Genomic DNA, 15,430 nt, shown 5'->3' on the forward strand with positions numbered 1-15,430 from the left:
AGTTCTGCAGTTGAAGACTAAATTTAATGGCCTATCCCCAACCCAATTAGCTCTACCTCAAATTTAGCCAGTTCCAGCAACCTATGGGTTATGACACCTAAAAGTACATGTTTGTTTACCTAAAAAACTGTGAAGGTTTATCTGAGCAGACCAGAGAACTCTGTTCAGAACATGGTCAGACACACTTAGGCAAATTAATCCCAGGTGTAATTGCACTGACTCATCTGGAGTTGCAACAGAAGTTAATTTAGGCATATTTTGCTTCCTTTAAAAAACAAACAGAGCAGGACAGAAGCGAAGAGAGCCCACAAATAGCTCCATAAATAGTTATTTTCATAAATTTTCAAATCTTTACACACTTAAAAGAACAGGCAGGTGGGGCAATGGGATAGACAGAGCACTGGAACAGGCCACCCATAGAGACTGTGGAGTCTCCTTTGGAGATATTCAAGGCCCACCTGAATGCCATCCTGTGTGACATGCTCTAGGTGACCCTGCTTGAGCTGGGGGGTTGGATTAGATGATCTCTGGAGGTCCCTTGCAACATCAACCATTCTGTGATTCTCTAATATTAACTCTGCACTGGGATTATTTTACAGTTGTGGAGTTCAGAAATTTGACTCCACTTATAATTTTTATCATCTTCCTTCATTTTGGCCAGAACAGGGTCACTGACCATTTGTAATTTTACCATGTTAACATTTTATTTTTTACCATGTTAACATTTTACCAGTTAACATTTAAATTACCTACTTGTTCAACACTGACTGGCATGTATTCTCACCTATTATGCTCTTAGCAAGAAAGAGATACCTAAGCCAAAAACATATACAGACCATTTTACAAGAACTTGGATAAATGGTTGTGATTTCTTAGAAGATGATTTTTTTTCTTGTCTTACGTGATATCTTAATAAGATGAAAATAAGAGGGTGAATGTAGCTTCTAGTATTCCAAGTGGTCAAAATAGCATTTTTTTTCCTAATAAAATTCTGGTCTCGATACTAGTGAAGAAAGGAATTTAAGTAAGACAATAAAGATCACCCTGTGTTTTCATGGGTTGATTTTCAGAGACTGGGAATCTGATGGTAAACAAAGGGAGATCAGTTTGTGGGACATAGAAACCATCATATTGCTGCAGGTTCCCTTTAATCTTGCGTTTTTGACCTTGACAGAAGCTGAAATCAGCTGCTTTGAAGAAGAGAAATGCTCTCCTTGTTAGATAAGCAGTTGAAAAGAAATGCTTCATGGTAGATGAGCAGTAATCACAACTAGAGAAATGTTTCCCGTCCATAGGTAAAGGCAAACTGTTTATAAAAGCTTCTTTGGCCACAATATTGTAAAATTCTTTCAGTTTGTTTGCGGATGCTGCAACTACCACCATGCCCAGAGTGACCTTCAAAGTGAGCAAGGTAGCCCAGTATTTCAGCAGTGGATGTGGTCAGAGCACCCCTTGTAAGTATACGACTGTAATCTGACATGTAAGAGTCCTGTCATTTAGAAATGGAGGCAGGTTTTAATGGTGAAATGAGAAAGGCTTGTGGGGGAGGATGGGAAGGCCCATCCCCTGAATGCCTGTGTCTGGTCCTTAATGCAGTTGTGAGACTCCCAGGTCTCTCTTTGTGGTGCAAAGCAGCACCTGTTTTGCAAATCAAGCATTAAATACTGCTTTGGCAGCAGAGTGGTTCATTGGTCCTGAAGCCTGACCTTAATACAGCTGTTTTTGTCCTGGTGCTATTTTCCTCAAACATGTTGCGTACTCTTGTGCTGGATAAACTGGTAGAGGTTGAGTCCCAAAATAGCGTTATAATTTGTCTAGCTTACACCAAGAATCATTTTCTTTCCAGCCACCAGAACAAGAGCCTGGTTTCATTCCCTGTTTAAACCAGACTGGATTCACACAGTCCTTTTTCCGCTTCCCTCCCTGTACTGGTCGTAGCACCTGTGTGCTCAGCTGGATCAGGGAGCTCGTCTCATCAAAGACTAATTGCTCTGCTACAGGTTGGGTTTGGATTTTTTTCTCCCTTCTGAGCTGGTTTTCAGCCAGTTCAGTTTTCCAATCCAGATGCCCAAGTAACTGTGCTGTTGCCAGTGGTAGGGAGACAGTGGGAACATGCAGGCAGGGCAGCTAAAGGCTTCTCTTTTCAACAGCAGCATTAATATCGATTAATTTTGACCTATTTTGATGCTATATGTTAAATTACACCAAAACAGATATTTTATATATCTGCCTAATGCAACCCATGAAGTCAAGAGTATCATTATTTTGTCATTTGTCACTACTGCACGCAAACCTGACCGTAGCTGATTTTTCATTAATTCGTACAGTTGTGTATACCACATATCTGTGATGTATGGTTAGACAAATCCATTTACTTTACATATTTCAAGAAATTAAAATCAATATGCTATATTCCGTGCTAATGTGGCTATGTGCAGTGACATCAATACTTTTTGTTCTGTCTGCAAGTACACAAGGAATTTTCAGGAACTTTTTTTTTCTTTTTTTTTTTTTTTTACAGCGAATAATATATGAGCTGTAGGGAGCTGTACTGACAGAGTTTCATCTGAAGATGCAGCAATCTTTGGTTTGTTTTGCTACCAAAGTCCCAAGATGGAATTAATTTTGTCTAAGTTGCGCTAGTCCATTTTATTGCTTCCCTGAGCTTTTGCAAATGGAATTGAGACAGATTTCAAGTTCCAAGGCACTTAAAACTGGTAAAATATTTATTAGCAAAACAAACATCTAAAATGATTATAATTATAACGATTCGGGACAAAATCCAGAAAACTATTGGAAAAAACATGGCTTGGAGCCAATTGAGAGTGGCCTTCTGAATAGTCCAGGGAAGGCGAGTGTTTTAAATGCGCTTTGATCATCTTATGGAAATTTAGGTGTGGAACTGGAAGAGGAGGTATCTGACATAAGACATTTAGTTTGTCTTATGCGTCCCTGGTTATTCCACACACACACACACCCATGGCTATATCAAGGGAAAGGTTATCTTCCTTGAAAGGAGTCTGAATAACTGTTTTTTTGTTTTGTTTTGTTTTGTTTTTGTGGATTTATGCTATACTACTCTGATGCGTCAGGGCTTCATGACTTTTTTCTGTGCATCAGGAGGGATTTTTCCTGTCCCTTTTCCTTCTTGCCCCATGATGCACAGTAAGGTTGCAGTTCCTGGCTGACTTCAGGCTGATTTGTTTTTTGTTGTTTTTTTTCTGTTTCCTACCCACTGAATCAGCTAGACTGGTTGCAATGAGAGAGGAGCTAGAACCAGGGTATATATATGTGTGCTCTCCGTGCCACCAAATTCTCAAGTACCTGCTTGGTGTGCTTCTATCATGCTTTTGTTTAGACTGACTGTCGTTGTCTTATTTAGGCTCAGCAGGAAATTTGCTTTGAGAATGGGACTGCTGGTTTTTAAGGTGTTTTTGTTTTTGGCTGATTGGCTTGGTTTTGGCAGTGCTTTGTGTTATGAGTCATGAGCCTCTTTGGATCACTTGAAGTGTTATCTAAATAATCCAGTGTCATCTCAGGGACCCTGATCTCTTCTCTCTTCCCATGGCACATTACATTTCTGTGATTGTTGTGTGTATGTTTTACCGAAAGAGGCGACTTACGGTGCTGTGTGGAACAGATGTTGGGAATGTGACATCTGTCGTAGTATTGCCTGTGATGGTGAGAATCCACCCTCAGTGGCCTCGGGGCTCATTCCCATCCCATGTTACAAGAGACTTGGCTGAGTTAAATTTACGTGCTACAGACAGTGACCACTACCGCTTCTCCTTACCCTTATCCCAGAAAGAAAGCTGAGCCTCTCCCGCATGGATTTTGGAGATCAAAATACCTTTCTTTTTGCCTTTCCCTTTGTCCACCTCCTCTGTTAGTCCCTCCAACAGGAGTACAGGTTTCTGGAGTCTATGGGGAAAAAGGGGTAGAAACCAGGTGGTTCAGTGACAAAGATAGGGTCACGCTTTCCCTGCCTCTCCTCTTTGATTTGTATGTGCAGAGAATCCCCGAAGAAAGCTGTGCAGAGTCACGCCACATTAATTTGTTGGGGGGGGGGGGGGGGGGGGTCCCAACAGGGCCAGCAAGCATCAGAAGTTATGGGGGATCTTGGCTGGCGCTCCCTTCTGAGCTGGGGGTTACCTGGTCACCCTGCCTGGCGTTCTGAGGAAGGCACAGAGAAATGAAGCTACAGAAGAATTTTTCCAAACAGCTTCCAGCAGGTTTAACTGTGATAGGGGATAATCAGCGGCTGTTAAAGTCTGAGTGCAGAAAAACTCCGGCTGAGATTTGACAACTTCTTTCTGAATGGGGGCTAAACGGAGAATACCAGCTTTGATCTTACAAAAATATGGAGGCTAGAGGCTGGCTTTTAACTGAAGGCATTCAAACTGTATAATTCCCCAAATACTTGTGTAGCTGACGCTTGTCACTTTATAAAAGTGGTAAATAATCCTATTATGTGCTATAGCTGAATTTATAAAGGCTGAGTTAGGGACCTAATTCAAACCTGTTTATTCAGAAAAGCACAAACGATATTTTGAATTGAACTCTGCACAACCTGAAATCTGAATCCACAGAAACAGATACTGGATACTGGAGTGAGCACAGCTTCTGTTGAATCATACTATATATATCACATGCTGAACTGAATGCGTTGTACACGGATGGGTATATTCAGTGCTTATCAGTCAACGTGTAGCCCCATTAGGGGCTTCCTAGGGTAAATACATTAACCTTATTTGAGATGCTTGTCTCTTCTTAGATATGAAGTACAGCAAGAATATTAAATTATATGGTGGCATAAAATGCTTTAAAGGTTGCAAAACATCCTCTTCCTTCTTAAAATTTCTAAGCCATCCTTGCTCTGTATGCTGTTTTCAGGTGATTGATGGCAGGCAGCGCGGGGCTGTTGCTGATGGAGCCCTTAAATAGAACACCAGACAACTTTGGATATACCTGACATTGGGAGGTAGGGCTTATCAGCAGCTCTGTCTTGTTTTCTGGGAAAAGGGCATAGAAAGTTATGGTATAGGAAGTACAGACATTAGGAAGTCTCATTTTTTACCTGTGTACCTGTCAGACCTGAACAAAGTTTGAACGCAGATGAGAGTCCAGTCCCAATGTTTAAACCAAGACAGGCTGTAGTCTAAAATCATGTGTATAGCTTTTTAAAAAATGTCCCGATAATCAAAGTTCTCCAAATTGACACTGATTTAGGAATTTAATAATGAAACTGAAACACTTTGTTTAGCTGAACTTCCTTTGGGGCCATTCTTTGAGCCTTTTTAATCAGTCATACTTTTTTCTCCTTAGTCATGTTCTCTTGTTTTATTTTAGTTTTTATATTTGGGTGGATCTTCATGATTTGTGACTTTTTCGTGTCTTGGTAGGGTAACATAGCTCCATTATTTTCTCTGTTTTCACCTGTTGTCTGCCTTTGCAGGCACCATCATCTACTCTTCTTTTTTTTTTTTTGTAGTTCTGATTCTTTGTCATGCCACGAGTGACAGTTTTGATGCGGTATGGACTAAAATAGCAACAATGGACAAACAATAACTTGGTTTTATATCCAAAGCAAACAACAGTTTCTTCTAGTCACCTATAACACTTGAGATCAGCATTTGGCTGAAGAAAACCAGACTGACAGTCAATTCCAATCAAAGAAAAGCTAAGAGGACAATGGAGTAGAAAGGAAGTCGCCCAGCATCAGTGAGTTGCATTTCAAAGCTTTACACTTGAGTATGAAGACAATATGGTTAACTACTTTTACTTGGGCTTACTGGTTTTAGATTCTGTTTTTTACTTTTATGGGAAATGATCTTCTCTACAAGTTGCACTTCCTATACTTTTTTTTTTTTTAATTGAAATTCAGTCATAGTAATTTTCGTATTCAAGACCGGGGCCCTTAAAGCTTTCAGAAGGTATGGTAAGTCCAAAATGCCGTGCGCCACCTTTTCCATGATGTGAGTTGCCAAAATCCCATGCTGCTTTAGTTTCTCTCTCAGTGCTGCTTTTATTGAAGTATAGGTTGAATTCAAGGTTTTGGCCTTGTGTTTAATTTAAAATGAGTTGGATTAATATGGAGTGTTGTGAGCAGTATCGCCAAGTCAACTGCATTCCATGTGAAATATTGAATTAATGTATTTAGAAGTGAAAAAAGTATTTGTAGAAGATGGGTGAAGTCCTTTTGGTGGGATCAGAGCACTTGTAAACCTTTGTGTTTAAAAGCAAAAATCAGAAAACCTGCATCAGTGATAGCAGCACTTTTCCTGCGATACCAGCCCAGACTATTTAGCAGCAGCGATAATACTTCACTTACTCCTTGGCCTTGTCCATGCCAGTCCAGTATCCTGCCTGTGGTCAGTTCTTTTTACACATTATATTTCTCCATGGATGGTACTTCTATTAATAAATACATTGCCAGTTGGGTTAGATTTTTGAGCAAAACTGCTGTGAAGTCTTCTGCTGTGCTGTACAAAGGTGAACAGGTTTCAGTGGTGGAGCATCCCCTACGGTAGAGCTGCTTTCTGCATTGTTGTAGCAGAACAGAGCAGTCATTGCTGGGGAGGATCCTTTTTGTCTGCTTTCTGCAGTCGGTTGAGCAGAGGTCAGATTTGTTGGAAGCTGCTTAATTGTACAGGCAGCACTGCTCAGGCCATGGAGCACAGCTTCACGCTGTTCTCTCAGCTGTCTGCTCCTTCTGCAAGCATTGGCTTTGCTTCTTTTCAATCGCTAACATCTCACTACAGGCCTTCCTGTGAACATGCTGCCTTATGGCTTGAGACCAATGTGTGGGCACTAATCACCATCTGGAGAGAGAATGAGACTCCGGGCCAGCTGAAGTTGGCTGTAAGTAGGATTTGAAGTGGGGCATGGGAAGCTGTACACCAGGCCACCGCTCTTTTATCCTGAAAGGCTTCGTTCCACCACAGTTCCCTGGCACGAGGCGGCTCTCAAGGGCCTGCAGGAGCCACAAGAGCCGCTGGCTTGTACTGATCAGCTGCTCCAAGTGGGGCAGCCCTTCCTGCTTCGATGGGCTCCTGGGGGGCTCTGGGGCAAACTGGCGTGGGGAGGCAGCAGCCCCGTGCAGAGGAGCAAGACGCCCTAAGGCAGCAACGAGCCCTTGCCTCCATGGGAGAGCTGATGGGCTGCATTCTGCCTCTGCAAGAAACACATTTCCTGCTGAGTTTGGGACTGTGTCCCCATCCAAAACACACATATCTGTGGAATATGGGTTTCAAGGAACATATTGTTGTATGGCAGCGTATCTTTGTGAGCGCCTTTGAGTGCAATGGTTGATTTACCCATTGCTGTCAGATGGGGATGAGGGCTGGTTTCACATGCCTGTGAATTTTTGATCCTACTCTGGATGTTTCCATAGCTTAGAAAGGAAAATAAAATTGTATCCAGTATCATACCACTAGTTTCCATTTGTTAAAGGCATACTTCCACATCAAGAATAACTTTCTGCCCCATGGCTTGTCTTACAATCTGTCTCTGTTTTCTTTTGCTTAACTGGGTCCAAGAGTATTTGCAGGGGAGAGGCAGGGAAGGAATGTAACTGATAAGCTCCTTATGGCCCAGATCACTGCCTGGCAGCATTCTCCAGCTGTTAAGATGGATGTTTTATGTACACGGAAGTAGAGGTGGGTTGTTTTCTCTGGGAGATGTATGCTTTTATTAGAAAATGCATGCGTCTCATTATGTGAAGCTGCGTGCATTTCTGAACAGAAGCACTTGAATTATGTTCTAACAACCCATCATATATCCTGTTCTGATTTCAGTTAAATTGTGATAATCTAATAGGATGTTTTTCTGAGTACCAAAGTTATTGGCACCATCCATATTTTTCATTCAGCTTAGATATATACCTGGAGAGTCATTTGTTTATGAGAGTAAGAATGTCTTTACCCTTGATAAATTTATCATGAACAGCAGTGAGTGAACCGCAAAGGGTTTGAACTGATTCTGATATGTATGTTTTATCAGAGGCATGGACAGGCCTTTATTTTTATTATTTATTATTACTATTTTAATTCTTTCTGCAAGGTGCTTCATTATTGCTGCCCAAATTTTGTTCTAAGGTATAACATGCAGCACTGCTCCAGAAACAGATTGAAGTCACTGGATGGAAAGCAAATGTGCCTTATGTCATCTCTGATGGAATCCCAAAGAAACAAAGTTTGGGATACATTGAAACACACCCCTCTGCTTTCCTAGATTTGATTTCTTAATTTTTGTAGAGTAGGTGATATATTTAATTTGTTATAGGTTAGTACTGCTGGCAAAATCTGTGATTGTTATATAGCATAATGTTGTCCATAGCCCCCCTGCGTAGACTGAATATGTGCAGTCCAACAAGTGCACCGACTGACCAGAATTTCTCCTGTGTTTGCTCCTTCCACATGCCAGGAATCATAGTGTCAAAGAAAACATAAAAAGTATGGAAGTCATACTTGAGGGCATATTTCCTCTAAATCTTGAGGCATCTGGAAAATGCCAAAGAGAATTCTTAGTTTTAACATCCTTTACTACCATCAAACCTACTTTGAAGGTCTGCTTCAAACACCCTTGCTACTTGGTCATCCTGTGGAATAATGGCCCACTGTCACGGTGGCTTCATTAATTCAAGTGGTAGAAGCTTGTACTAAAATATATCTAAAGCTCTCACTGTTACGTATCGTTCTTCCTAACAAAATTTGTATTAAAAGCCTAGACACTTTTAACTGTAATTTCCTACATTAAAACAATGCTAATGTTGCAAAAATCAGGCAGTCAAAAGTTAAGAAATACTGCAGTCAAAGTTTTCTCTGCAATCTTAAATTGATATTCATGTGCATAAACACTATAATGCACTCTTTTATTACATGCTTTTTTTCTCAGAGAGGCTCCAGCCTCATTAAGTACATGAAATGGGAGTTGTATAGTTCATTGTTGCAGAAATGAGGAGGTGTGTGGTGAAAGGCTGAGGGGATTGTTAGGAGAAAAAAATAATGCCAAGGACAAAGCAAATAGATGCCATTCTTATCCCTTGTAGTCTGTTCCTGCATCTGCCATAAAATAACCCGGAGAAGTTTCTTCAGTTTTGATAAGCAGTCACTTATTGTAGGTCTTATTTTCTACGAAAAGTAGAAAACTACTTAGTGCCGTAAATGTGCTGAGCTCTCACAGCCACAGCTGATGTCTAGTGGGGCTTTGCTTTGAAATACAGAGTGCTTTAAAATGCTGTATAATCTGATAAACGCAGTCTTGTGTTTCAGTTTAGGCCATGGGATCTTGTATTTTTCTTTTCCACTGTATCTCAGTTCCTTTGTCTGAAAAATGGGGACAGTTAACAAAATTGACTGCGATAGCTGAGATGATCAGGGGTCAATACTGTCGAAACAATCAGGAGACGAAGAGTAACTCTGTAGTCAGCATAGGAAATCCTAAATAAGGCTGAGTATTACTGAATAAGGCCAAGGGCCAAAATTTGAGAGAGCATAATGAAGAGGTTATAATAACTTGCTCTCTGAGCTCTGTACGTCCTGAGTACTGAATGAGGCAGGAGGCTAGCTAGGAAATAGTGTGCGTGTATAATTAAGGACAGTATCATAACCTCTCTGTCCAGTGGAGCTGAATTAAGACTTCTGTTACCACCTGTTCTGACTCTTGACTTTTCAACTTGATGGCCCTTTTCACCTTACATGTTTTATTTAATATAAGGAAAACATCATACATATAAATGATGACAATGAATGAGTACGCATCTGCATATAAACTCCTTTACGTTTGTATGGGTACCTTTTACACGTACAGAATTTGCAGTGCAGACATACAGAAGGTCTTTCTTCCAAAGGAAGTCCCCATTTGATAGCTTTGTTACTGTTAATAACCAGGTTGCATCCGTGCTGAATGAGCAGCTGCAAAGAATCAGGATATTGGAGATGATGCTTCCCTCTGGGTTGCTACAATAAACCCTTGTTTTGGCGCTTTGATTTAAAGCACTGAAAATCTCCGAAGGAATGTGTCAGATACGCTAGAGTATTCTTTTCCATTTGCAGTACAATGGAGAAAATATTCTCTGGCTCTCCAGAGAGATAAATATGTGATTGCAATACGTTTGACTGTATTTAAAATGAAAGCGTTTTGAAAGCGCTCTATTGAATATTAAGTAGATCCTATTATAATATACCTCAGATCAGAGTATAGGATTTTCCCCTAATACTTTGCAAACTACTGCTTATCTTAACTACAGAAGACACTCTGCAGTAAGGCTCATTTTGGCTATAGATTCAAGGATCCTATGTCTAATATGGCCTGTAGGATGACTGAGCTGCAGGAGTGCTTGCTGAATGATACATTGAGCTGCGTTCACATCAGCTTTGAAGAAAAATACTTTCTCTTTCTGCTCATGGAAAAGAAGGTGCTGCAGTGAATATGGATATCGACAAGAGGCTAAAGGAATCAAATAGATAATGTGTAAAGGGAAGAGAAAACACATCCGTCATGTTCATGTAGTAAGCAGTAAGTAATTTTGCTTTTCCAAGTTACAATGGTTTACATTTATATACATATCATACCCAGACTGAGCCCCAAATACCTTTATAATTCATAGATAATATAGGAACTGTATGTGTAAGCAGGGAAAACATATACAGCAAAGTCAGGAGTTTGGGAAGCCGAAATGCCGGAAATGGGCTATGCAAATGTGTGTATCACATACCAACCAAATGAAGCACTACCCAAATAATTCAATAAATACTATTTTAGTGAACCATTATGACACACTGCATCCTAAGTAGGGTTTGAATCTGAAGCACCAGTGCTGTGTTTGCAGCCTTTGTTATTTTGAGTTGATGCAGTTACTGTCATACTGCAACTGGTATTGCTTTCCCTGACAGAAGCAGCAGCAAACCATTATTCTGCATGGCAGGTCAGGATGGAGAGCCATACAGCACTGCAGCAGGGAAACGTGTGCTGCAGGTAGCATATGGAAGCTTTTGAATCTGGGACCTGGAAAGTACAGCAACTTGGATTTGGAGCTGATATGCTGGTATCAGTGGAGGGGGGAGCTGTGCAATGTAAATGGACTGCAAAAAAAGAAAAAAAAAAAACTTAGTAAGTAGGATATGGATGTATTAGAATGAGTCCAGAGGAGGGCCACAAAGGTGATTAGAGGGCTGGAGCACCTCTCCTGTGAAGAGAGGCTGAGAGAGCTGGGGATGTTCAGCCTGGGGAAGAGAAAGCTCTGGGGAGACCTTATAGTGGCCCTCCAGTACCTGAAGGGGGCCTGCAGGAAAGCTGGGGAGGGACTCTGTGTCAGGGAGTGTGGTGATAGGACAATCGGTAATGGCTTTAAACTAAAAATGGCAGATTTACGTGAGATATTAGGAAGAAATTCTTCACTCAGGGTGGTAAGGCACTGGCACAGGTTGCCCAGAGAAGCTGTGGATGCCCCATCCCTGGAAGTGTTCAAGGCCAGGCTGGATGGGGCTTTGGGCAACCTGGTCTGGTGGGAGGTGTCCCTGCCCATGGCACGGGGTTGGAACTGGGTGGGCTTCAAGGTCCCTTCCAACCCAACCCATTTTATGATTCTATGATTCGAAGTATATCAGCATATCTAAACTTGGGCATTTGTGTGTTAGAATTGGGCCAAATTTGGGCACATTTGGGGACCAGAAGATATATATCTTATTTTCAGAGTTGCTAAATGTTAGGGTTGTCCTCTGCCAACATTGCCAGAAAGACCAAGTCACTGGCATATAGGTCATCTTCTAGGCTTGAACATCTCCCAGGTGCATTCTTAGGCCAGGTGGCTCTTGCCCGCCATGTAGAAGACAGCTGATGTCATGACATCAATTAGAAATAATTAAGCAATATTACCTTTCTATTATGTTTTTGTTTACTCTTGACTCTTTTCTTCCACCGAGTGGAGGTGGGAAAGCTGCAACTCGTGTGACCCCGCTGCTACCACCAGTGCACAGCTGTAAAAGTACCAGATGTTTATCCAGGAATCAAGGCAGCTCAGTGTTATAGGGCTCTGCAACTCCATCTTTTCTAGATCAGACTTCTGCAACAGAGCTGACTGTGTTATTCACTAGCCTCCTCTCAGGCACACTAATTTTCATCCTTTATATCAAGCCTTAGTGACCCACTCTGTGGAAGCTCATCCACTTTATACAGTCTTCCAGTCATTATGCCTGAGGCCAGCAAAGTCAAATGATGTATGTCTGAGGCAGGCATCTAATCAGAGTGATTTGTAGGCACTATGAGAGGGACCAAAGTCCAACTGGTGCCCCAGTGATAAAAGCCCACTGATTAATCCCAAGACTACACTTTGCTCTGATTCACCATTTGTGGAGAATAAATAAAACATGATCCATTTCATGATCAACTGCTGGAAAACAGTTGCTTGTTACATTCTCTTGCTCACAAAAATGAGAGAAAGAGACCTTGTCTGCGATTCTCCCCTAGCCTTTTTTGCCAAACTGGGAATGTTAGTGGGTAGGTTTGGTGTTCCAGAAGTGTTCCCTAATGAGTAAATGATTTAATGTAGTAGACGCTGGTGGATTTGTTTATTTTTTTATATTGATTTTGCCAGGACTGTATGCCTGTCCATAAATAATTTTAAATGCATGATGAGCATATCAAAGGCCTGGCTGGCAAAGAGAGAGCAGTCTTTCTGGGGGCCTAAAAACTAAAAAACCTAGCATGTGACCTGCTGCACAAGCAACTGCTTTGTGTCTCTGAATGTCTGACTGTTATGGGGCCTTTTTTTTTTTTTTTTCCTTGAGCTCTTTTGCTAAAGGGTAAAGGAGAAGCAAAATATTTATTCACATACATTCAAATTAATATTTTTCTTGCTGTTTCATTTACAACCTTGTTGTAATATAAATAGGGCTTATATATTCCCAAGATACAATTTTTGTTTTTCCTTGCATAGTCCCTCTAGTATTGCATAGCATAGTTGTGGTCCTTTGACCTAAGCATCAGAATTGATTTTCTCTACCATAACCACTGATGAAATTGAAGATAGAGGGTAATTTACATGGGTAATTTGAGAAAGAAACTAGTTTGCATCACTTTTCCTAATCATTGTGCCTGAATAAAGCAGCAAATACTGCATCCTGAGTGAGAAATATATTGTAGATGAAAAGCAGTCTTTATTTTTGCTGGGGTTTATTTGTTTTAGTTTTGTACCTTTTTTTTTTTTTCCATGCAAACAAATTTTTGCAGAATCTAGATTGCAATTAAGCTGCCTTCATGGTTCAGTGAGAGTTGACATCCTGCATCTGGGACACTGGTGAGAGATTATCATGCTCTCTTAGGATACCTTTAGAGCTGACTATGAAATCTTTCAAGACAAAGGGAAGTGGCTTTTCAAGAATGGTAGGAGTAGGGCTACAGAAAGGACTTCTGTGCTGGGTGACCACATGACTGGGTGACATGAAAGGCGATGTTATGGTTGGAGGAAAGAGTGCAGAAACAGCTTTGTGGCCTGAAGCTAGTAAGAGGCTTTGTCACAGGAGGCAGGTAATATTTCCCCTACAAGCAAAAGCGAGCTGCTCCTTGGTGTCAGTGGACAAGAGAACTCTCTGGCGACTGTGAGCCATGACTGGGGTGCACAGGAAAGAAAGAAGTGAGAAATAGATATTTTTCCACTGAGTGATTTGCTAGAAAGGTAGGTAGAGAAAATAAATCAAAAGACCATTGTTCTAAGAGCTGTAAGAAAACAAGATTTACTTTGTGTACTCTGGATTTGCTGTTTCTGTTTTCCTAAGCAGTGCTGTGTTTGAGAAATAAATGTCGTCTGTAACAATTAGTTATGTTTGACATTCTAGCTTAGTGCTGTAATATGAGAGAATTGCCTTTTAAATCGCCCAGAGCAGACTTTTTTTTTTTTTTTTTTTCCTCCCCCATCAGATTTCTGGTGTGAATTCAAGCTAGTTTTGTTCTGTAATTCTGCTAAGGGCACCTAGGTGTTCAATCAGTCCTTTGTTACTGCCAACAGCATGCTACAGAAAAGTTAGAGAGACACAGCCTGATCTGGATGGAGTCATTCTTAACTCTGAAGAGACACTTGCTAAAGCAACCATCTCCAGAAGGGGTGAGCACCTCAGTCTCTTAATCAGCCCAAAGGAGTTCCAGATGCTCAGGTTAAAACTAAAGACTGAAGAACGCCTAATCAATTTTCATGTCTGAAAAGACTGGCCTTCTGTGTGCCAGGGCAGACTATAGGATTGATTCAGAACTGCAGGCATGCTTTTCTCTCTCCCATTTTTCTCTCTACTCAGTAGATAGAACAGTAGATAATATATCATTCAAAGCTAGCACTGTTGATGCTAATGGTGGTGTGTCATTGTAGAGGAAAGGAATGTTTTCTTGACAGTCTAGCTTTTTGCTTTATGTTTTTGGCATGTTATGTGCAGCAAGATGTATGCAGTGATGTCAGCTATGAAAGTATTACAAGAGCTTCACCTAGGTTTGTGACAGCTGCCAGAATTTGTCTGTCATCGGACTCATCCCCACATATTATCTTTGTTCAGAGTGGTTCAGTCCAGTCTTTTATAGATCTTTACACATTTTTGTAGCAGTGTGTTAATCCTTCCCAGCTAGGAAGTTTTGAAAATTAAAAACTCTGACTCTTTCCACACCTCTATCCATTCATCAGTTCTTTGTTCTGTACCAATAAAGATATTTTTTTTTTTGGGGGGGGGAAGGGTTATTTATTTATTTATTTATTTAAATGATTAATCTGATTTTCAGCTGATTCTTGGGGCTGCTTGGGCACCTGTACACCAAATGACTGTTACCAAAATAGCTTTTATTGAAGCAACATCCTTTGCTGTGTCTTGCAACACAATGCTGGTAATACAAGCCTCACTGGAGAAAAAGACTGTCAGTATGAGTTTTGTAAACATTACTTTCTTCTGTCTGCTTTTCCAGTTGACTACCAATATTGTATTTCTTGTAAGGGAAGATTTTCCTCTTCTAATGAGCGCAATTTTTGTAGTCCAGAATTTCCTCCTAGTGAGATTAATGCCATTGAACTGCCCAAGAATGACAGGGCACTGCAGCCCCAGCTTACCATCACAGAAGCAGCAGGATCATCATTCAGGAAGAAAAAGGAACTTTACCTTTTCCTATGGTCTTTCCCCTTGAGATCTTTCATGCACCAAAATAAGATTCTTTGTACAGAGAGGACAGATACAATCTCTAGCTTTTATCATTTAAGTTTCCACTCCTTTCATTTCCTTGCAGAGATGTTTGTTGACTCCTGGATTAGAATACATCAGGTTTTCTCAGACCTATCGTCTCTGTAGTTAGCATCAATTAAAAATCCCCTGGAAAGACTGCTCCAGCTAAGAAATGAAGGTTTACAGAATGGTACCGTTCATCCACGATAAGTCTGAATTACTAACTGAATTTGCAAAAA

The 15,430-nt window shown here is 40.8% G+C and overlaps 1 long non-coding RNA gene across 8 annotated transcripts in view; it reads left to right on the top strand.

Annotated features, from left to right (window-relative positions):
• Positions 1 to 15,430, top strand: part of LOC106032252 (uncharacterized) — a 228,404-nt gene that overhangs the window by 112,734 nt on the left and 100,240 nt on the right. For 7 of the 8 annotated variants that reach the window (XR_010831504.1, XR_010831506.1, XR_010831509.1 and 4 more), the window contains exons 3-4: positions 4,894 to 4,981; positions 5,492 to 5,721. The exons of the other annotated variant lie outside the window; for it this stretch is intronic. This is a non-coding gene — a long non-coding RNA (uncharacterized lncRNA). The remainder of the gene's footprint in view (positions 1 to 4,893; positions 4,982 to 5,491; positions 5,722 to 15,430) is intronic. 8 annotated transcript variants of the gene reach the window in all.

Source organism: Anser cygnoides, chromosome 4 (assembly GCF_040182565.1).
Source record: "Anser cygnoides isolate HZ-2024a breed goose chromosome 4, Taihu_goose_T2T_genome, whole genome shotgun sequence".
Classification (NCBI taxonomy): domain Eukaryota; kingdom Metazoa; phylum Chordata; class Aves; order Anseriformes; family Anatidae; genus Anser; species Anser cygnoides.